The sequence below is a fragment of the Haemaphysalis longicornis genome, unplaced genomic scaffold (genome assembly GCF_048455015.1).
Source record: "Haemaphysalis longicornis isolate Haplotype H1 unplaced genomic scaffold, Haemaphysalis longicornis Haplotype H1 scaffold_1, whole genome shotgun sequence".
Lineage (NCBI taxonomy): Eukaryota > Metazoa > Arthropoda > Arachnida > Ixodida > Ixodidae > Haemaphysalis > Haemaphysalis longicornis.
Window position 1 is genome coordinate 194,987,488 of NW_027526203.1, and position 23,669 is coordinate 195,011,156.

Consider the following 23,669-nt stretch of genomic DNA (forward strand, 5'->3'; position numbering starts at 1 on the left):
ATTATTCTCAATCTCCTAGCCCTCATTTGATGGCTTGGTTCATTTAAACAATAGAAATGCAATATTACTACCACAAAATGAGCATGGATACAGCGGAAACAGCAGTACTAACCGGTGTCCTCAAGGAAACCACAAACAAGGAAGCATATCTATCTCTACAAAGCATTGACAAGTTCCAGGAGGAGTATGTATAGTTGCCGAGGCAACTCACACTTGTCTTTGTATCCCCCCCGTTGCGTTCGGCTTTCGTTTTTCATGGTTACACGTTATTAAATGCTGATAAAGATTTAATTAATTTCTCCTTCTTATAAATTTCTCTTCCTAAATTTCTCTTCTTTATTAACTTGCGAACGATTAAAATCTAGTCGCATGAGGCCAAGGGAAAAAATGCAATCTGAAACATTCCAAATACGGCTTTACCGTAACTCTCTCTAAAAAGGCTGAGCTATCGAGCTGCTTCCCGGTGACGTACCATTTAGAACTTTCCAGGGAGAGCACGAACAAGGTCTTCAATTTGTCGAATGAAGCACACGAAGAAAAAGTTGAGCTTTGAGAGCTAGAGATGTGGCCATATGAAATGAAAACATTGGATCGAAAGAAAAAAATCTCGATGAAAAGAGAAAGCAACTTCCTCGAACATTGAGCGCCAAGCCGCGATGGCTCAAGATGAAGCCATTTCTCAGATACAAGGGCACCTATGCCACCAAACACATCCTCGATGAAGGAATTTCACGGCCTTAGGGCTTCTTTTGTCGGACCTGTTCACTCACCTGAGCACAATTTTATGTCCGCTATTGCTGTTCTGAGTTCCCTGCTTCGATGCGTAATTTATATGGCACCGTTATTGCTCGGTGGTTCGAGATGACGTCCTTTCACGATCCCGGATTTTCCTTAGTGGAAAGGGACTGTTTTCAATTTCAACGCGATTTCCTTTCCCACGAAACAGAAAGGTCTTAATCTCGTTTCTTTTGTGCAACTAGCAACTTTGTTTCATTTGAAATAACGAGCCGCAATAAGGGTTTAATGCTAGCTGCAATTCATGGTTCTGGTGTCTCGTCTCTTGTCATTCTGTACTTGGTTTGCAACAATCTCTTGAACCATCATGGCGCAGCCTGGGGGAACATCAGCACGATGTTGGCTGTTCAATGTACCGCACCTAGAACGCAAAGGCAAAAAAAGTACACAGCGCGAAAGACGCGACAGCAAGAGTTATAAGACGCGAAAGAAGGGAAGTGCCGCCGTCCCGGCGAGACATTGAAGGCTTTTGTCTCACCGATGTCCAGTGGTTCAGAAGATCGGAGAACTGGGCAGGTGGGGGAGACCACGATAAAGATGGCGTCGCAGCAAGACGCGTTATAAAAGGGGGTAAACAAAAGGACGTAACAGAGACAAGTCGCCTAGGGATGTGAATGACAAAAGTTGCGCTGAAGCGGACGAGTTTTCTTCACAGAGCGCGAGAAAACAAAACCTATAGAGTTCGACCAGGGGTGAAAGAGATCGAGCAAACCTTAGGATGTGAGCAGAAAAAACCAAACAGAATCACGCGTGTACCCGCGAAAACAAGAGGCAAAGCACCCCCAGGAAAACCGGAGAAACTGGCACCGGTTCGGGACGAAATGGTGACAAAAAAATGGACGCGTATCTGCTCCCTTCGCAGCAAATGTCGCCGAAAGACGATAGTCTTCTACAGTCTCTGCCACATAAGTGCCTCTGTTATACCGGCCGCCCACCTCTCATACTCTTCTCGTCCCTTTGGATCATCCGACGATAAACATGGAAGGGGTTTGCTAAAGTGAATTCAATTTTCCCGCGTTCTGCTGTTGGCGTCATCAACTGGAACCTTCTGTTGCTCTTGAGCTTGGAACACGGCCATGAGGTCGAGGCTTGTTTGAGCCCAGTTTGTATTTTTTGGTGAAAATAGTGTTTTCCGGCGTATTTTTCATTTGCTGTCGCAAATATTAAGACACATTTATTTTCAAATTGTGAAACTGCGGTTATTCATGTATTCCCTCAAATATGCCTCATGTTTTTCACTTAACAATTTGGAGAAATATGAATTCTATTTCCAGATTTAGTGTTTTGAAAGTTTTGATTACATAAACTTTTCGTTCCAGAGTTCCTTTAACTTTCGGCCGGATGGCTGAATCGGGGAACAGACAGGCAGGCATAGAGACAGACAGACCGAAATCCTCGGGTTTCAGCAGCCCAACAAAGACTATAGTCTTTAACTAGTGCCAGAGTCCTTCAATGCTTTACTGGTCACGAAACTTCGGCGCTCGTTTCATATAGGGACCGCGCGCGCCACTGCAGGCGCCACCGCCGCACGAAGGTCATCCAGCTGCCCCGCGTGTGGCGTATTGGCCAGCTCTTGGCGTGCAAACGCTCGCTGCTTTTGGTGTCTGCGCGCTGATTAAGTGTGCTTTTTTTCGTAGTAGTTAGCGATGAATAGTACAGTCATTGTGTATATCACCTGCCTTGAATGGGGTTTTATTTTTCGAAGTAAATTACCGTAGACTTCGGCCGCGAGCGGCCACGGCTTCTGCGTGCTCTGGCACAAGCGCTGCGCCGTCGTGTTTACGGACATTAAATTCTCTATTGCTTCTTTTCTTAAAGCAAAAGTTGTAAATACTACACATACGGTAGCTGTGTAGTGACGGACTGCTGCGGGCCTATCGATAATACAATAAAAACTGAAAGAAACCAAGTACGCGTCGTTCAGACTACGCTTAATGAATCCGTTGATTGCTCTGGAATGCACAGAACGCTAAAAGAGATAGCCAAATAGTATTGTCGTTTCGATGAGTGGGTACATACTTGAAAACATCTAAAAACGCTGCAGAAACGCGAAAAATCAGAACACGAAGAGATATATTAGATGCGGAGCGTCTTATGCTCGGGGGTATGTCCCGCGGCGTCGGCGGTGGTCCGGCGTCCACACACCACCGTTTCTTGGCCAATCCCCCACGTCTTATACTCGGGGGTATGTCCCGCGGCGTCGGCGGTGGTCGTCCGCACACCACCGTTTCTTGGCCAATCCCCCACGTGGGTACGTGCCATAGAAGAGGAACAACAACAACAACAACTCCGGTTGTGCTTGCGCTTGACTCCTTGATTCTTCAGATGAAGTAGGATGGAAGCAACAGCCCCGTCAGTGAGTGTGCTGACGCAATTAAGTGAGAGCATCAGCGGTGACAATGAACGCGGTGAACGTTTGCATTGCGGGTTACGTTACGGCCGCGCGTATTCAAGGGGGAGTTGGACGCCGGTGTACAAATGTACGCCAAACATTCTTCTTCCTCCTGCTCCGTGGGCGCGTTCGACCTGCAACTCCGACCACCCACCACTGCCGACTGCCAACGCAGCAGTGGCGAGCATTGTGCCGCCAACGTGTGCTACCCCGCGGTGACGACGCCGGCGGCGTTACCGTCATGACAATGTACCTCGCACCCAACCTCTCGCGTACAAACGTGGAAACGTACATCGACGAGGCAATGGGTGACTACAAGAAGAAATGTACAGACACGGTGCATCCGATCGTTCTCGTGGTAGACTTTAATGTCGACATCACCAAGAGCGATTGGATAGTGCAGTACATGGCATCGCGTCACTCGCTGCAGTGCGTATCGACAGAGCCAACTACAATCCACGGAACGTGTATCGATCTAGTCTTTACCAACTGCAACGGCGATGACTGCTTACAACCGCTGCTACGAGATCCACTGACTGTGCACTTCAGCGACCATAAGGCCGTCATACTCAAAGTAAGAAGACGTGCAAACCTAAATAAAGACCTTTAGATACCACTTCAATATCGTCTTACTCGCGTATATACGCATGCAATAAGGAAAATTACACCCATCTCCCAGAAGGGAACCATGAGTAGGATATATGAGCATTACGGGGTTCACTGCATTTCCACCAAATTTGGCAAACTAACATAACGGAAACGCAAAATGAACCCCCATGACGCTCCGCATCCTACTCATGGTTCCCTTCGGGGAGATGGGTGCAATTTTTTTGTTGCACCATGTGTCTTTCCGCTTCCACGCTTTGCAATCCTTGCAAAAACAGGAAGCGAAAAAAGAACAATAAAACTGATTTTATCACACGCAACAAAAAGTTTCAATGTTACGAAGGGAGACAAAAGAGCGTGGTCCAGCGTACAAAAATTTATTTTTCGCGCTGCGATGTGCAGCACACGGAGGAAACAGAATATTGCCACGTAGGCAAGAAGGACGCAAAGCTTTTCTGAACGCAGCGAGCTAGCGAGCTCCTGCTCTACAAAAGACTAGAATGAAACACAAACGTCGAAGAAGCAGTCCGCAGTATGACGTGCACAGATGAACGTCCATAAAGCGAGTTGCGCGGCATTTGCTATGCATGCATTACTCTCGGAACGTTATTAATTTCAGATCCATGGAAACAGGATCGAGAACATTGTCGAAGAAACAAAAAATCAAGTTAGCGGCAAGGTGGAACCCTTTCCATAGAAACAATATTGTTTGACGGGACGTACGACAAAAAGAGCAAACGGGTTGAAACGCCAGATAAAAAACTGGAATCGGCCACGCGCGGTTACAAAACTAACAACACGAACCCTAAGGGATAATTCGCGGAAATATGAAAAGTAAAAGCACAAGGACGTTCCACAGCTTTTTTACAAGCGAGCCTGAGCCCAACATAATACAAGTTTGCAAACAGGTAATAAAGCACCGCTACAACCTGACTGATATGACAAAAATCCGGCTTTAAGTTAGCCTTCTATAATTCTAGGTCCACGATGCTCTCAAAAGGGTACATTGCTTTTTCCGTTCTCACACACAGTGCATTTCCACACACTGTCATACACTTATAATCGAAGCTGAAATCTCCCGTTGCTTGCTTTGGAATGGCGCGCCTCCATTTCTCCCGCAGCTCCCAGTCGCTCGGTCAACAAAACAAGGAAACATTTTCTGTGGTATCGTTGTACAAGGAACGACATCCCGGGACGCAACACATCTTCGGCATCGTCGTTGCACTACTTAAGTCGCATCACAAGAGCGCGAAATGCACGTTACATTTTTTTTCCCGCACAAAACAAACACAACTCGCCGCGGCTCCGCTGTTCGATCCAGCGCAACGCCGCCCGAGGAGTGACCTCAATGAGAGGGTGGCGCCACCGCGCGGCGGCCAAACGCAGCATATGAAGCTCTCCCATTGAGTTACGGAGCAGTTTCGTGACCAGTAAAGCATTGAAGGACTCTGCTAGTGCCTATCAATAAATAACTAAACCTTAGCCTGATCGCGAGTGTGAAACGTTTTGAAAGCTGGAGACAACAGTGGCTTGGACCGGGAGCTCTTCGAAACCTTCGCGCGGTAGCACACCGGCTCCTCTTCAAGTGAGGTCAAGGATTATGATCATTTTCCACTGATCAATCATCCCGCAAAATCTAGCCGTTCAAATGTATAGCGTCGCACTTCCCTAACCTACATGTAAATCAACTCTTGGGACTCACAATCAGAATATAGAATATTTTCGCTCAAAAGAACATCAGGCGAAAGAAAAAAGGACAGGAAAAAAAAAAGCCGCGACGAGCAGCATTTGCGCTAATAGAGAAGCACACTTTATTTAACAAGCAGGAACATAGTATATAAGCACAATAATTGGTGTCACGACAATTCCTTACCTAATACAGTACAATATTAGCGAGTTGTAGCTGACCGTTCTTTCACGGTCCGCTCCGCGCCGACAGCAAGCGTGATCTCCATTGCGCATGCGTGGCACCCAAGGTCGCGAATGGCATTGGCTCCGGTTGCGCTGAGTGGGCCGCTGATACCGGAGCGGGCCGTGGAAAACGGAAAGCTAAAACTCTCTATTACACCTATTTAGAGTCACCTAAAACATGCAAAAAGAGTGAAAGGGGGCGATTTCACAGTGCCTCTCCCTCTCTCTCACCCTGCAGCTATCTGTCGCGTAATGTGGACTTAATTTAGTTATCCATTTCCGCGTTGCACTCTGCCTCCCTGACGTGCTTCCCTCTCGCCGGGAAAAGTCCACGAGTATTGCGAATATTTGCGAGTGCTCTCCCCTACGGGCTGCAAGAGTGCACGCATCATCCGTACACGTCGAGCGGGAATGATGCAAGCTGACAAGATGAAGCTGATGGCTCCTGTCGCGGGTTTTGTTAGTATTCGTTATTTCGCGCTAGATCTACACCAAGGGGTTATAGTACAACAACAGGCAACAGAAGAGAGAGTACCGCGAGCGGCAGAAATCAGCAGCAGAGACGCAAAAACTTGCGCTGCCGGCCGCTTCCGTCCGTATTCAAAATGGCGGCTGTCACGAGATAGAGACACTGCCGCTCTTGTGCGGTTACTCTTTTCCTGTATGCTGCTATATTGAAGACCAGCGTCTTTCTCCTGGGGGAACAGATTCGTTCAGTGCGCCGACACCTTCCTGCTACAAATGGCTGTCGACTCAAATGCTAGGTGGTATTGGACGTGAAGCCCGTGCGGGTTAATGCACAATTGGTGTATTACGCGGCTCAGTAACGGACCTGTGGGGCTGTATAAATAGCTACCGTTTGTACGTTGTGTGAGTGGGAGCGAGCGTGCGATGCATTGCGACTTGATATGCGTGCAAACCGGCCGTACACGTTCACCTGCATGGTCTCGTACAACGCGGAAAGCTGCAATAACTCGCCGGAATAAGACGCCAGTGTCTGACTGAGCCGATGGAGCGAAGAATACCTACGCCGAACCTGGTCTCTCTCTCTCTCTCTCTCTCTCTCTCTCTCTCTCTCTCTCTCTCTCTCTCTCTCTCTCTCTCTCTCTCTCTCTCTCTCTCTCTCTCTCTCTCTCTCTCTCTCTCTCTCTCTCTCTCTCTCTCTCTCTCGCTGTTGCCGTTCAACACTGGAGAAGATTTACGTGGTACTCCTGCTTTTCGCTGCTATTTACACGCTCTTGGGGCTTCACCATTATTCATTGCATCCAGTTCCCTCGCCAAAGCGTTTTCAGCCATACTCAAAGTGTTACCGTACTCTATTCTCTTCCGTCAGTCGCACTGCACATGCGCAGTACGCAAAGTTAGTCTAGCGTTTAACGGTCGTACAACGAACGCACACTATTTCAGCAAAGTAGCGGCGTGCGCTACGGCCCTTACGTGTCCCTGTGCACAACACGGCGGAAGGTAGAGCGGAGCACCTCAACGTTTTTGTTCCTCTGTGTGCTGCAATTTGCATCTGATAGAACAAGGTTTTTGCTACTGTGTTCTTCAATAGCCCCCGCGGTTCGCACGTTGCTATTGCGGTGAGCGAAACTAACCGTGCCATTGCTGACTACCCCAACAAAGCTCCTGCAGGCCAGCGTCGGATGCTGTGCGTGTGCTGTTGACGAGTTCGCTTCACGGTGGAAGGCGACGGTATGCTCATGTGGGTGGACCGTACTTGCTATGTTCGGAATTAGTAATCACTAGCGGCGACTCAACTTAGTGTGTGCGATTAAATGCCTTCTCGGCTTGCACCAGAGGGAAGTGACTTGCGGTTCGACCCCGCAAATCGCGTGAATTGAGTGCGATGTTCCCGAATCCCGACGGGTTGCAGGCAAAAGATCGCATTTTATTTTTGTGCCTCCACCTCGCAGTGCAAGCAGTTACGTCGTTACGTCGCGTGTGTTCGAACCGGATTTCTGAATTGTTTTCAAGTGGAATAAAACGTATAGATGCTATTCGTCGAAAAGTTTAGCGGTCAACTTCTTCGTTTGGCAACACTGGAAACGGCCACAGACATGGCCGATGCGCCACGCACATGGACAAGTACCGCCATCCCGCGGAGCCCGACGTAACGAGTGACGGCGCACTCACACGGTTGCATGGAGGAGAAGAGGGGTGCCTGATATGGGGGCCGTGCGCACAACGTCGCCTAGCAACAGACGCTTGGCCACAGATATGGCGGCGCACTCGCATGGTTGCCTGCATGCATTCCACGCCATTGAATACCGGCCATACAAGAGACCCAGTCATTTGGTACTGCACGTTGTGTTTGATCGCTAAAACAACGAACCTCGGGTTTTCAATGCTTCCGCTATAGAGTGTGTTTACGTAGGAGAATAATTGTATCACGTTTTCACGTTTTGCATTAAATACTTACAGAAGGCGTTTGGTTCCGCTGCTTGGGTAGTCTTGCAAAATTCCTGGTGCTCGTTCGGCCAGATGAGTGTCGCTTCGCATTCGGTTCCACAGATGGCGCCATAACCATTAGCGGGTCGCAAAGCAAAACCGACGAAACGCTGTACTAAATCTCTCCCTGCGGTACCGACGTAGCGTGCCGCGAAAATGTGACGTTTAACGTACGCAAAGGCACAAAACGCTATACTAAAACTCTCTATTTTTCAGCTATTTCTAAATAAGGATTTGTTGTAAACCACGCACGTTGAAATGATGAATACATGAGGATACACGAGACATTTAGGAACTTTTACGGTCCGATCTCAATGTGTCGCAGTCACCGGGACTCGCGAATCATTTCGTTAAATCAGAAACTTCGTTCAATCGTGAAAGCACTAAGCCAATAGGCAACTGAGAAGGGAATCCGAATTTGTTCATTGATGCAAGAAATCCATAGAATTTGGCTTTGTAGAGCGGAGAGTCAACCGCATAACATAATATGATGCGCGTATCAGAAAGAAAAACACTTCGCGCATGCGTTCTTCCCGTCCGTCGTCTTTAATTGCGCTATTCACTACTTAATAAGTACGTAGTACGTACGCCGCGACTTAGCCGTTGTCCTCGCAGCCCTCACCATCAGCAGAGCGAAAACGAAAAAAAAATGGTTAATTCCTCTTTCGTAGTGCACGCACGCACGCACACACACGTACACACGCACACACGCACACACAGGCACACAGGTGCGCGTGCGTGTGCGCGTGTGCGTGTGCGGGTGCATGTATGTGTGTGTGCATGTGTGTGTGTGCGTGCCTGCGCATGTGCGTGTGTGCGCGCACGCACGCGCGCACGCACGCACGCACACACGCACGCACGCACACACACAGATACACAACAGCGCACGACCCGCCGTTTTTACGTGTCGTTGTTTCTGTTCGCCCTGTAACTATTTTAAAATGAACCACCAACTCGCCCAACAGTACACCTTGAAAAAAAAAAACCGGGAAGATGTTTCCTCGTAAAAATGAACTTTTGGGGAATGCGGTTTCCCCATGCTCTGCAATATACCTCCATTAACCACTTTGGTAGCTTTACTTTCCAAAGCAGTTCGGTGAAGAGACCGAATTAATTTTCCGCTTCAGAAAGACCAGTGCAGGGGGGGGGGGGTGTCACAAAGGATACCTGTTCTCGATCAAAATGTAGAATGCGATCCAATCGCGGTGACCGTATGTGTGGTCATTGTGTCGGCACGTTTGTTTAGGTACGAGTATGTTTGTGTGTTTATGTGTGCGCTTTCGTGTGTCTGTAGGAGTGTTTGTGCCTGTAATGCGGGTTTTGTTGGTTTGTTTGAATGTGTGGCTTTCTGTGCGCATACGTTAGTGTTCTGCGTGTGTTTGGATCCTCGTGTATGCGTGCGTTTGTGTCTGTCTCTCTGCATATGTGCGTGCGTGCGTGCGTGCGTGTGTGCGTGTGTGCGTGCGTGCGTGCGTGTGCTTGTGCGTGTGCGTGTGCGTGTGTGTGTGTGTGTGTGTGTGTGTGTGTGTGTGCGTGTGTGTGTGTGTGTGTGTGTGTGTGTGTGTGTGTGTGTGTGTGTGTGTGTGTGTGTGTGTGTGTGTGTGTGTGTGTGTGTGTGTGTGTGTGTGTGTGTGTGTGTGTGTGTGTGTGTGTGTGTGTGTGTGTGTGTGTGTGTTCCCACCTCCGTATCTATGCTTTTGTTGGTGTGGGACTGTGCGTGTTTTTCTACGCGTGTCTCTGTGCGCGGGTCTGTGGTGTGACTCCGTGTGTATTTTCGGGTGCGTCTGTTTACGACTTGTCTATATCTGCGTGGTTGCGGGCGCGAGTGTGTGTATTCGTGCGCGGGCTTGAGGTGTGTGCCAGTGTGTGTGTGTGTGCGAGTGCGTCTGTTTGCGTTTTGTCTTTATCGACGTGCGTGCGTGCTTGTGCGTGCCTGAGTTTGTGTGTGTGTGTGTTTGTGTGTGGGGGGGGGGGGGTGTGCGTGTGTGCGTATGAGGGGGTGTGCGCGTGTGCGCGCGCTCCGAAAGAGGAATTAACCATGATTTTTTTTCTTGCTTAGTTTTCTGCTTTCAGTTGGAGCTAAGTTTCAGGAGTTTTCTGCTACCCACCCGGGCCAAACTTTTCACGGGTAAGTAGCTGTAATTGGTTTTCGCAGGAGCAACAAACACGGACGGGACTTTACATAAACGAAAACCAATAGCCCCAAGAAATCGGAATGTACAATATAAAGCTTGAAACAAAATGCTAACATGTTCATAAAGAGCAATAGAAAAGTCTTGCGCTCATTAGCAGAAGTGCGGGAACGGGCGGAGAAGTTGAGACTGAGAGGTCGATTCGAAGTAGAGGCAAGGGAGACTTCTTAATTAGTTTAGAGACGCGAAGCCACGGGCTCAAGCAAGCGGGGCGCCTTGAGGTATAGGCACTCGACCAGCCGTTCAGACGGCCGCAATAGAGAGCCAGCCGGCCAGCTACCTCGGATCAGACGCTCGCCCGTCCGGCGGGCTTCAACCCGTCTTGATCTCCCTTTCGTCGTATGTTATACACTTGGGTCCCATGTTGCCTATAAGTCTTCTCAGTCACTTTCGGCTGATACGCAAATGCTGCCCGTAGTTGTACTACTTGTTAGTTCGATGGTTGCTCGGTGGCGTAGAAAGACGTAAAAGGGCAGGATCAGCCATTTATATAGGGTTAGAAACATAACTTATGATTCCCGTTTTGTATTTTTAAATAATGTTTTTTCTCTCTACCACACGCGCTTTCATCATCTGTTATGCTGGCTATACTGTCTTTAATTATTCCTTTGCAGTACTTTTGAACTTTTAACTCGACACTTCAAACGTTTTAGGCATGACGCTTGGCCATCTGCGCTTTGGTTATGTCGAGGTTCCCTTTAGGTGTCGTAATATTTTCTTCATATTATCTCGGCAGGCCAACAAATGTTACGGTCACATGATCGCTGTTTCAAGTTCCCAGAATATTGACCTCAGCTGAACTAAAAATACGCCGACAAATTATTTGTAACAATGCGATACTTCTGCCGTAATATACTCATTGGTGCTTCATATGAGCGCCGTATTACAATAAAATCCTGAAGTGTTATATTTACTCCAACTGTGGAAAGAATTTTTTTTAATATGAAGGTTAAACATATATACGCCACAAGGTCAGCTTTATTAGGTCCTATCTGTGGCTCACACGATTGATGAAATAGTTCACGCAATTAACTGGCATTTAAAACATGCGATATTGTTGGGCAGAGCTTGATTTTCGGGAAACAATCATTCGCCGAAAATTCAACATGAAATTTTCGGTTGGTGCAGTTTAGGTAAAAACAGTAAGAGGCTCAGGGGACCAGGCACCTCAGTAGCTTAAGACTAAGAGTGCTCATTGGGAGTGCAGTTGTTGCCGTTTTTTTGTTTCAAGGGCAAAAATTGTTTAAGCTATTGCAGAACTAGGGGATTTACGTAGTTTCAAATTGGACTTGTGTGCCAAACTAGGTCGACCACTTTTGCGACTTTTGTTCCGGTGAAAATGTGCTGTCGCGCGCACATCGGCGTGTCGGTGTTATGACCAAGAAAGTGAAAAGTAGAAAATGTTTTATTAATTAACTTTGTTCTTTCATTTCTCAGGCAGCAAATTCGCGACTACGATATTGCGGCGAACTAGGCATTGGGTTTGTTTGTTTATGCTTTGTTTTTACTGCCCGGCCGCGCCCGGCTGTGTTATCTGTGTCCCAAGAAGCGCGTGTTCCATTCTTTATTTTATGCCGCACTGGTTACCTCATTCTGATACAGAGAGCGGTTCGCCCTAACGTCGCTAGCCTCGAATAATCTTCTTAGATCTACAATGTTCCAGATGTAAATCGACGGTTCGAGAAGCCGTCGCGCCGAAAGATAAAAGCCTGCAGAGCAGACGCCGCAGCACTCCGATCGCCGACGCTCGCTTGCGTACGTCACTTTGTTGACTACTGCTTCGCCGCCTGTGTATTCTGAGTTGTTAAGGGAGCACAAGTTCGCTCCAATAAACTTGTTTTCCTTGAAGACAACTGAGCAGTCTTTGGCTACAAAACAATATGTTGCGCAATAAACAACAGAATTCTTTCTTTTGTGCTGGCGTCCCCTTGAGGGTATTTCTCTAAGCACTCATGCGTAAGTTACTTACATTTTCCAGCATGTATTTGGGGGTTGCCGTGAAGCGCAAGACCACCCTAGCAGGTTGATTTGACGGTGTCCTTACTCATGCGGGGCCTACGATGAAATTTCAGTAATCGCCATGCATATCATATTCGCAGCTATTCCTCAAATGCATTACAAGACTCCCAGTGGACACGGTGAATTGCTGGCCAATAGTGCCTGACCGCTTTCTATTGCTTATCAGATGAGCCTCTTGAGGGATTTGTGAGCGTGGGGAATGAAATAAAGTAAGTAAACAGAAAGCTATGTGGAAGGGCTTAAACTTATATAAAAATAGAATGTGCCCGTTGTGGTGGGATAGCGCTCAAAAATAAGGCCGCAAAGAAAAGAATGTGGACAACCCGGCGCTAACTCGTAACAGTTAGTAGAAAAAAAAAAACTGCGAATATGCAGTTGTCAGAAAACATGTGACATATATAGCTACTCCCACCTAAAGGTAAAAAATAATTAACGAATAGGTTTATAGGTCTGTTGAACAAACTTTGTACGCTGTTGCCTGTGCATCTGAGACGCCAATTTTATTTCACAATTGTTCAACCGCGCATGGACTGCTGTTTGTTAGTGTGGGGCTCCTCGGAATAAACCAATAACAGTCTTCACATCTTGCATAAAAAGGTAATTCGTTTCATCTCAAATCTAACAACGTATGAACATACGTCTTCTTATTTCGGACAGCTTCGGATCCTCCCAATTCATGACTTGTATAAATTACAAGTCTTAGAGATTTTGTTTTCACAAATAAAAAGCGTTCGGGATTCCTTATTCTCAATGTATGCCGATTCTGAACGTCACTACAACTTAAGGCACAGAAGTTTTCAAAAACTGGGAATGAGAACCTAAATATGGCGAAGAAAGTTTAGCCTGGCGGATTCATAATCTTCTTAACCAACAGGCGAATGTAAACCATGCGCGTATTTAGGAAACAATTAAATATTATGCTTCTCCAGTGATATACTATGTGCGGGCGTATGAACCCTTTATTTGTGCTGTATCGGTTGGCTGTTTTGGACCCCTTTTGCACTTTATATTTCAAATCATGTTCTATAAATGTTATTGCACCTATTTTTTGTTTTTTTTATAGCATGGCTACCCCTTCCTTGCATTGAATAATAGCACTTCATTTCAGTATTTGAGTTTCTTGTTTATATTATTTCTATAAGTTTAAACTACAATAGTGTTGCTGTGTGTCCCGCTACGGGCGTAGTCAGGCGATCACATATGTGTCGCCAAATAACTAACTAAGTAACTAACTAAATAAATAAATAAATAAATAAATAAATAAATAAATAAATAAATAAATAAACAAATAAATAAATAAATAAATAAATAAATAAATAAATAAATAAATAAATAAATAAATAAAGATAGTGCACTATTTACGGTTTTGTGCAACTGGTGCGCGAAACAGTAGTGCTTGCAATTCTACGCGTGAAAATGTATGCTTGACGTCCAGGGTATATGGAGCTCGTGGATAAAAGTCGACACCGCGCCAAGAAAAAGGTCAGTGCGCATCTATCAGCGCGGATTATTGTACGAGAATGTGCTGTAATAAAGTGGCCTTAAAAATAAAGAATAATTGCGCAAAGGATAAGATAAACAATTAGATAATCAATAGTCGCGTAATTATAAACACAATGATGATAGAAATCAGACAACATACGCTCACGAGAAATACGGTTCACTTCGTGGAGGGACCCTTAATTTGTGATCGGTACTCCACACGCGTTGTTTATCTGCTGCCGCGGATGGTGCTACCATATATACGTATTAAAAACCGGTGGGCGAGTAGATACACGCATACTACAGAATCGAAGATAAGACGGGAACAGGAACGATCACACGTAGCACTATATATGTTACACTCGTGGCCCAACCTTCATTTAGTGTTGTACTCCTCTTTTGTCAATGTCATGGCCGCTCGGGAATTGATACAAATGAGTGGCGAGCGACGTTTGTGCACCTCATCTATCGTGATTATCAAAACATTACTCCCACCTCCCCTCGCGGGAAACCCTGTGTAGATGCGACACATAGGGGGTTCCGTTGTTGTTTCCGTTAGGTTGATTCTCCCATCGCGTGAAACGTGCCGTGAACCCCCTGCCGCGGCTATGACGCAACGTGGCGCGGCTATGACGCAGCACAATCCAACACAATCCACTTTAATCCAATCCAATCCAAATCCAATCTAACCCAATCCAATGCCCCTCGCGAGAGAGTGTTCGCTATCGGAGAGGAGAGGGGGTGAGCGGCGGAGAGCGCTGCTCGCGCGGCGAGGAGAATGAGGGAGGGGGGTGGACGGACAACAACAACGCCGTATGGAGGGACAAGGCGAGTGAATGAGATGCAGTCGCATCTAAAAAGAACACGCTTATTCGAATCACTCGTTGCGGAATGAGGAAAGTTTTTGGTACTGCTGACGCCAACCTCAAGGGCTAAACACACGTGCCATTGTTCAGTGTTCCATTTTAAGAAACTGACGTGAAACTCAAATTTCAGGGGTGATTATCTGCGTGAATGTTATTAGCGTTGCATTGGTGTGATTGGTATGTAATAGTTGACGTTTCCGTTGACAGAGGAGGAGGAGGAGGAGGAGGAGGAATAAACGTGTCTCTAAATCAGTCAGCCCAGGGTACAGTGTACTACATTCTAGTACACCATACCCAGGGGAAGAGTCCAGGACCCCTTGAGTCCGTCCGGCTACTTGGGCTCTCTGCACCAACCAAAGCTAGTCGTCAGGGTCCGAACTGGACAGTTCTCAGGGGAGGGGAAGGGAAGGGGGGAAGGTGAGGGTTCTTATCACATACACACATGATATAGCAGAGGGTGACCGGATGCTTGCAGAAGCGGCAGTGCGAGGACTACAAGGTGGGGGCCAGAATTTGAGCTCTAGTGGGGTCTGGGAAATGTGTTTGTTTGGATACCTCTGAGGTGACGTTCTTGTTCTTTAGTGAGGCTTTTGTGCCCAGGGGGATATAGGGTTCATTCCAGACGGTAATGATAGGAGATTTTGTGGTACGACAAGAGGGGGCAGACCTGCCACTGCCCGCCGAACTCCTGGCTTGCCCGGGGGGCCACCTCTCGGGCACGCTGATGGGCAGCTACGTTGTCAAACACGTGGAGTAGGCCGAAGATAAAACAATCCCTACGGGATGTCGAGGAGGATGCTGGAGCAGAATTGTTCTGGCAGGTCGTGATATGAAACCGCTGGAGAAGGTTCTACATGCTTGTCTGTCTGTGATGATTATTTCTGCAGAGGTTTTGCGCAATGGCTAGGGAAATGGCCGCTTCTTCCGCCTGTGAAGAGTGAATTGTGGGAAATAATCCGCATGTAAGGCGGTCTTCGGTAGTAGAAACCACAGCGGTCATAGCTCTTCGCCCGGGATACAAAGCGGCTTCTGCATAGACCGTGGCAGAGTTTCGGCCGTATTGTTTAAGGATCACTTTCACTGACGCTTCCCTACGAACCTCGTGATGTGTCGGATGCATGTTGCGTGGCAGTGGGGCCACATCCCTGAACTTGCGAATCTCATGTGAAGCGGGTGTTGCGGGTGTTGTAGAGGAAACCGCAGGTGTTGTTGAGACAGAATAGCTGTACCGGTAGGGGTAGAGATGAGACGTAAGTGAGAGAGAGAGCGAGAGAGAGAGAGAGATCAAACTTTATTTTAAGCGGTCCATGTCCGGGCGGCCGAAAATGGGGCCGGCAGTGGGGGTGGTCCGGGAGAGTTGGCTCAAATGGTGGGCTTCGAGTAGTTCATATAAGCTATTGAGAACTACCAACCGCAAGGGTTTTGCGTTGAGGTGGTAATAGGTAGTCCTAATGCTTGTACGCATTGTGTATCAGGGCTTCCACCTTATCCTTTTCGGGCTTGGAGGTATGGCGTAGGGGAGGGAGTAAGTAATGCTAGATACGACAAAGGGTTAAACGAACCTGAGTAAATCCTCCTCTCGGATACCCCTCGTCTTGGTACAAATCTTGCGGATTTTGTGGGAGACATGCTCTGTGGTGTGCTTAAGTCTGTTGCGCAGTTGGATGACCCAGTGATCCGCTCAGAAAAGCATGCCTAAAATTCTGATTTGTGGAGTCGGAACAATTACATGGCCATCCATATGTAGGGAGGTGGTTGGCGACCCGGGAGAGAGTTTCTTCCTTGCTGAAACTATCAGCAGCTTGATTTCTGCTGCGAGCATTCTAGGCCACACTGCCGTGCGTTTTGAATGACTGTCAACCGCCTGTTGTAGATTGTTTTCCATGTCCCCTATGACCCATGAATGGCCCATAAGGTAATATCGTCCGCATATAATCTATGGCGTATGCTGGGGAGGATGGCAACCGTTTGCGAAAGGAGTCACACATGGCGCATGCCTGGTATGACAGCCAGTAGTGGAGGGAGCCCAATGAGTGCAATGTTAAATAGGAAGGAAACAGGACGGCACCATGGGGTGTGCCCTTGTTGGCGAGGGAAACTGGATCTGATTTCAGGTCACCCACCTAGAGAATAACTTTTCGGCCGTCAAGGAAGTGTCGAACGTAGGTGTGGGTGCGCTGCCCGCAGTTTAAGCCGTTTAGCTGTTTGAGTATGGCTGTGTGGCTCACATTATTAAATTCCCCTTTTAAATCTTGGGCCAGTATAGCTTTTTGGTGGTCTCAGAAGGCTTTAAGCATGACCTCTTCTTTAAGTTGAAGAAGAATGTCCTGGGTACAGAGATGACTGTGAAACTCACACATGGTATGAGAAAACATGTTGTGCTGTTCGAGATAGTTGAGTAGCCTTTTGTGGATGATGTGTTCCAATAGCTTTCCCTAACACTACGTTAGGGAAATGGGGCGTAGATTTTCTGTTCTCGGTGGTCTTCTAGGGTTTGGAATGAGACGCACTTCTGCCGTATTTCATTCTTCCGGGAGTCGACCTGACCTCCACACCATGTTGAGATGGGCCATGAGGTCAATAATAGACTCGTTATCTAAGTTCGTCAGCAGCTTATTTGTTATGCCGTACCCTCCTAGAGGCGTATTGAGCCTGATAATGTGATGTGCCGCTTTGACTTCATGGATGTAAATGTCTTCATCAAGTTTAACATTTGACTGCCTTGTATATGGAGGTAGGGGGGTTTGGGGATAGACGGGGAGGTATTTATCCTGGAGGAACTTCATGAGGTCAGCAGCGGAATCCTCTGGGTGCGTTGCAGTTACCTTGCGCATGGTGTGATTCGATTCTGCTTGTGTTTGGAACGGTCGATTTGATATCGGAGCAGTCCAAATGTCTTTGATGTAGTTAGTGTGCCCTGTAGGCTGTCACAAAGGGCTAACGAACTTATTTTGCATAGGTGAGCCGCACAGCAAGCTGGTTCTTCCATCAGCACTGCTATCCTTTTTTACAGGTTACGATTGATGCGCTGGCGTTTTCATCGCTCGATTAGGCTTCTTCTTGCTTCCCATAAGTGGAAAAGGTGTGGATCTACACAGGGGCCGTCGTGGTAATTTGAATATTTTTTGTGCTGCGAGTCATGTCCTCGCTAATTTGGGTGGTCCACTCCTCTAGCGTGATTGACTGTGTGGATGCACCGTCAAGTCGGGCTTGATACCTTTGTTTGCGGAATTTTGGCCAGTCCGTTAGTTTGGCTGTACCGAGTGAGGCAGCATACATATTTCGAAGTATTGTGGTGGCAAAGATGGAGTGATCGCTTCGCAGGGTTTCCCCCGTGTGAGACCACATAGCCTTGACGTTCCCTGTGGTAATCGTAAGATCCGGGGACGTGTCTTTGGAGACACAAGCATGCGGGTCGGATAGCAGAATGTAGTTTTCCTCTTCGAGGATGGAGGGAAAGGTGGTCCCTCTTTTGTTACTGTAGCTGCATCCTTAGGGGGTGTGCCGCGTTAACATCTCCCATCATGACAAGTGTATTAGAGGATGCAATGTGCATTACTTGTTTGATGACATGAGAAAGGTTACTTTCTTGGCCTTTGGAGCGACCACATATGTTTAACGCGTATAAGCTCTGTGCCACTTTAACTTTACTCGGCACGATTTGTGTGAATATTCCAATCTTATCCGATTGCTGGAGTGGATGCTGTATGGCTGTCAGTCGTTTGCTTATTTTTGTGGAGAGAAAGCTCGTGGGTCCATCTTCATAGGTGACAAAGCCATCACTAGCTCGGTACATTGCCACCGCAGAGGATTCAGCAGATATCATTACACTTCATGAAACAAACTCCCCTGCGAAACTTCCTGGCTTCGACCTCTGGACGTGGCCACCACTCTACCTCCAGGGGTCAAGTACGGGTGACGCAGGTCTTCTATCACATGAGAATCACTGCTTGTGGGTACTGAGCTCATGGTGGTATCTCGATGCGCGGTGGTCTTGGGGCAATCCTCCCGATTGATGCGGTGGATATGCTCTAACAGTGCGATTGTGTTTGTGCGACATAGTTATGTCGGCGAACTAAATTCCTGTCTCCCCCTTCCTCGCCACATCCTCCCCTCCCCTTCGCGATCTCCGCGATTCTCCCCGCACCACTTTCCTCGTACGTCGAGCCTACACATACAGATGTTTCGGCGGAAAGACAGGGGCCTAGGCTTACCTAAATAGAGTGGGGGATGCAGGTTAAGCATTCTAATCGCGTTAACTGAGATGTATACTTACGTATATATACCACGTGACGGGATCACCACTGCCTCCGCGGATTTAATTGTACGAGGTATTACGTCGAGCTCCGTCTCGCGTACATCGCCAGCGTACACGGCACCACAACTTCTGGCAGTAATCTGCGCTGAGTGGCGCAATCAGTCGCACTCCCGTTTCAACCGAACACGACGTGGCTCCGATTACAACCATTAATTTGCCAAAATTTCTTGGATCTGCTAAATTTTTTTGGCTCGGCGCAAGCGGCTAGATGGTGATAAACCGACTACAAAAAAAGGTGCAGTTCAGCAAGTTGGTTACCTTATTTCATTTTTATAATGTAATGCTTGTCTCAAAGCGCGAGAAGCTGTGTGCCATGTGTATTTAGGACTATATATGTGGGAGTTCGAAACTGAACTGTAGTTGCGAGTTGGCATTGTACCCGCCCTTTTATTCGCCCCTGTAATTTTGTACAGCGCCTGAACACCCTAAAATGTCAGTCGAAATGTCCGTTCTGCGGCTATCAGAAATAGAGATGATTGATTTCACTGAAAAAAAAAAATCGTAGCGCAAGATGCGCTGCATGGAGTCATACGAGTGGATCAGCACTCAGCCTGTGATATACCTTTTTGTTGTCCACTTTTTTCCGCAATACAGCAATGATCGGTAAGTATGTTTCGTTTTTGAATGCACGAAAAAATGACGTTGAAATGGAGTATGCATATTAGGTTTCAATTTTAAACATTTTGAGGATGGCCTTTTCGATATGAAAAAAATTGGTACCTTTTCCCTTAGGTCGACGTCGCAAGTCTAAACTAATTCAATACATTTGGTTTTATTAAAATACTTCATTATTACAGGTTGACCCGATTTTTTCAGATACCTCTTGATGAAAATCGTCGCCAACCCGTCCTGCGAAAGTGGATGTCCATGGAAGCTGTTCTAAACCACTACACATGCTGACGGGAGAGGGTATGAAATGTTCCTCGTAGTCTCGGCGGGCGTGTCGCTTGCACTGGACTTTTTTGGCGGCAAATTCTGGGTCGTACTTAGCCTGACGCATGCGCTAGGCGTATTGGGCAGGAATTGCTCTATGTAGTGACACTAGTCCTGCCTAGACTTCAAACATAATCTGCAAATATAATCTTTGATTGATTGATTGAAGGGTTTAACGCGCCGACGCAACGCAGGCGATGAGGCGCGCCGTAGTGGAGGGCTCCGGATTAATTTTGACCACCTGGGGATCTTTAACGTGCACCGAAATCTCGTACACACGGGCGTTTTTGCTTTTCGCCTCCATCAGAAAAGCGGCCGCCGCGGCCGGGAATCGAACCCGCGACCTCGTGCTCAGCAGCGCAACGCCTTAGCCACTGAGCCACCGCGGCGGGTATATAATCTTTGCCAGGAACACATAGTAGGGGGTTGGGTCCCATTGTTCATAGGCGCCTCATCATCCATAATGGGATTTAGATGCTTCTTTTGTGGTTTTTTAAATAAATACTGAGCACTATGCTGTATGCCCGATAAGCCTGACGCATGCACTCTGCGTCTTAGGCAAGAACTGCTGGGTCTTGTCTGAGATTTTTGTTTACGGCACGAATTTTGCCGACCAACTAGAGGCTAACAGCTTCGCTGTAAAAGAACCTCTGATAGAACTCAAAGGACAGCGGTGCGCTCGACTGTAGTGGGCAGCCATCAGAGGCCGCATCTGTCACCCTGAAAATGCCCCGTCAGACGGCCGTTCCCCTTTTCCGACATAAAGCTGAATCAACTGCATCTTTCGTGGCCGCAGGGGCGTCATTGTGCTCTGCACTGTGTCAGGAAAAAAAATCACCCCTATTAGTCGACGCGCTTAGTTTTCTGCCCCAACAACGCTTGATAAACGCTCTAAAGAGCAGGACGAAGCGAGGAAAACACATTTTGCGTGGCGTTTCTCCCACCGCCAATCGCAGAATGCCACTTTCCGCTGGGAACGGCGTCATGCAGTAAGACCTTACCGAAACACGGTAAGTCGGAGTGCAGGTTGCTCGAAAGACATACACTCGCCAGGCGGATCTGGACACAGGCTGATAAAACATGGTCCTAAAGCTTTTCCCTCCCTTCCGCATCGAGAAGCATTCCTAGCGCGTGAATGCAACGAATCGGAAATGGAAGTTTTCCTCGGAAAAGTTACCCCGGGTAGGGAAGTGCGATGGAGTGGAGAGTTCCGGATTAATTTAAACAAGCTAAGGAATGTCCAACCAATAGCGAAAATCTTCAAGCCCACACACACCCACACACACACTCACATGTACACGCACACGCACACGTACAGAAGGGAGTTATTAACGTCGTGTGATAAATTGCTCCGCATAAGATATAGAATGCGTAGGTTATGTTTTATATTTTAAGGCCGATTTACGAGCTTTTTCTGTTATGAAGAAAGGTGCTGAAACGGTCTATCTTCCTCGCATAACGCTGTTCCCTGATTTGGTGGCGTAGATTGCGGAGGGGCACTGGGATGTCCGTAAAGTAAAGCCTAGAGGCTTGTGAACCGTTTTAGCATATATAAATTATGCGTAATAAAACAAATAGTCGGTATTCCATATAAACTAGGGACAAATCAGAATTATTACGGATAAACGGAGAATACTCGAGCCATTTGAGGTTTGCAGACGACATAGTGTTGCTCACTGAATCTGCAGAACAACTCCAATAAATGATTGATGAACTTCAATTAGAGAGCTTCGCCGGGGGACTAAATATAAATATGAATAAATCTAAAGTAATGATAAATAAACACGCTGAATGCGTCCTTTTCAGCATAGGTAACGAATCAGTAAAACAGGTTCAGGAATATAACTAACTTGGACAGGTGGTCAGTGCTGTTCCCAAGCACGAGAAAGAAATCCGGCGCAGAATAGGAATGGGTTGAGGTGCACCCGGAAAGCACTCGCCACTAAAGAAAAGTAAGACATAGACCTGTGTCCCGAGAAAGAAAGGTATTCAATAAATGCATCCTGCCGAGGATGACATACGGAGCGGAAACTTGGCGCCTCACTAAACAGCTAGAAAGCAAGCTTAGATCCGCCCAACGCGCTAAGGAGCGAATGATGATGGGAGTAACGCCTAGGTACAGTAAACAAGCAACCTGGATTAGGCAGCAAACTCGAGTAGAAGATATCATAGTTCAAATTACGAAAAAGAAATGGACTTGGGCTGGCCATGTAGTATGAGGAACTGACCACAGGTGGACTACTAGGGCAGCGGAGTGGATACCAAGGGACGGGACTAGAACAAGGGCAGCGCCATTAACTCGATGGAGAGAAGAAATAAGGAAATACGGAGGCAAAGAGGGGACTCGGGCACCGCAGGACAGAAGCGGGTGGAGGTCAGTGGGAGTGGCCTTCGACCTACAGAGGACCTAAATAGGCCTTTGATGATGATGTTGTTGTTATTTATGATGATGATTATTGATATAGGATCAAAGCACGTTGCACACCAGTGTGGCCTGTTGTGGTTAAAATGGTTGGACAGGAGCATCTGCCCGCACTCGCTGGTGGCTGCGGAAAGATCTCCGTTAGTTCAGTCTTTCCTTGACCGGGAGTGCGTCACTGAGAAAGAGCCAGGTGTAGTGTTTTTAAAGAAACAAAGCTTTATTGTATCCATCACTGCTCCAAGACCTGCCGCCGTGCAACTACTGGTCTCCAGGGTAAACACCTCCAAGTCGTCCCTCGGGCTCACGGAGCAAAACAACCACATCCACTTCTTCGTTCCATAAAGTTCTTTACTACTACTACTACTCCTGTGAATGATGAATGACGTGATGTTTTGGCCTAGCGTTCGCAATTAAAGGGACGAATAGAGGACGCACGCGTTCTTGCTGACATAATCAGTGTGGGAACATGGCCGCCATTTCAGTTTCATTCACATAGGCCTATGCTACGCTTCATGTCCATTTGATTTATCAAACAGACTACATTTTTTCGTCTCGGCGGAAATCGGTCAGTTGCGTTTGCAAGGAAAGCGGCAGTATCATCCTACACCGCATAGTGCCACGTCTGCTCACGTTCAAAAAGTTGCGTATCTCCCTTGGAGGCGAACAGAACCAGTGTTTGCCCTGAACATTTCTGAAGCAGCCCCTGACGACGCTATGGAGCACATAGAGCCCTGTACAGCCCACTGCAGATTGGTTGCCGCAATAAAGTTACAAATGCGATCAGCACTGGTGAAGGTATTGCGGATGAAAAAAGCGTACATATAGCACTTTTCTACTCCCCCGAGCCATTGGTACATGTTCAGTGCTAGATCAGGGTCGCTACTAGAATAGTTGAACAAACGTCGGCCAACAACTTCTGGTTTATATCCTCATGGCGTCAAACCCGACGTTGTTTACTGACATATGCCTCATACACTATATACCACTATATAATATATAGTACCCTACATAAACTATACTACTATTGCACACTATATACCATATAGACGTGCGCTGACGTATATTATGCTGCCTCGAGGCACGTGCTGCTTCCGAAGTCTGAAGCCCCTCAAACCGGCGTTTTCTGACTGACGCTATGGCAGCCACATCTGCTGCGCGGGCAGCGAAGTTCTATAATTACGCCGGCTGGTGCCCGCACCTTAGAGGCTAGAGCTGCGGCGTCGCGCTTGCATTAAAAGACGGCTTGCTGGCAATTACAACAGATGGCACGTTTTCTGGATTC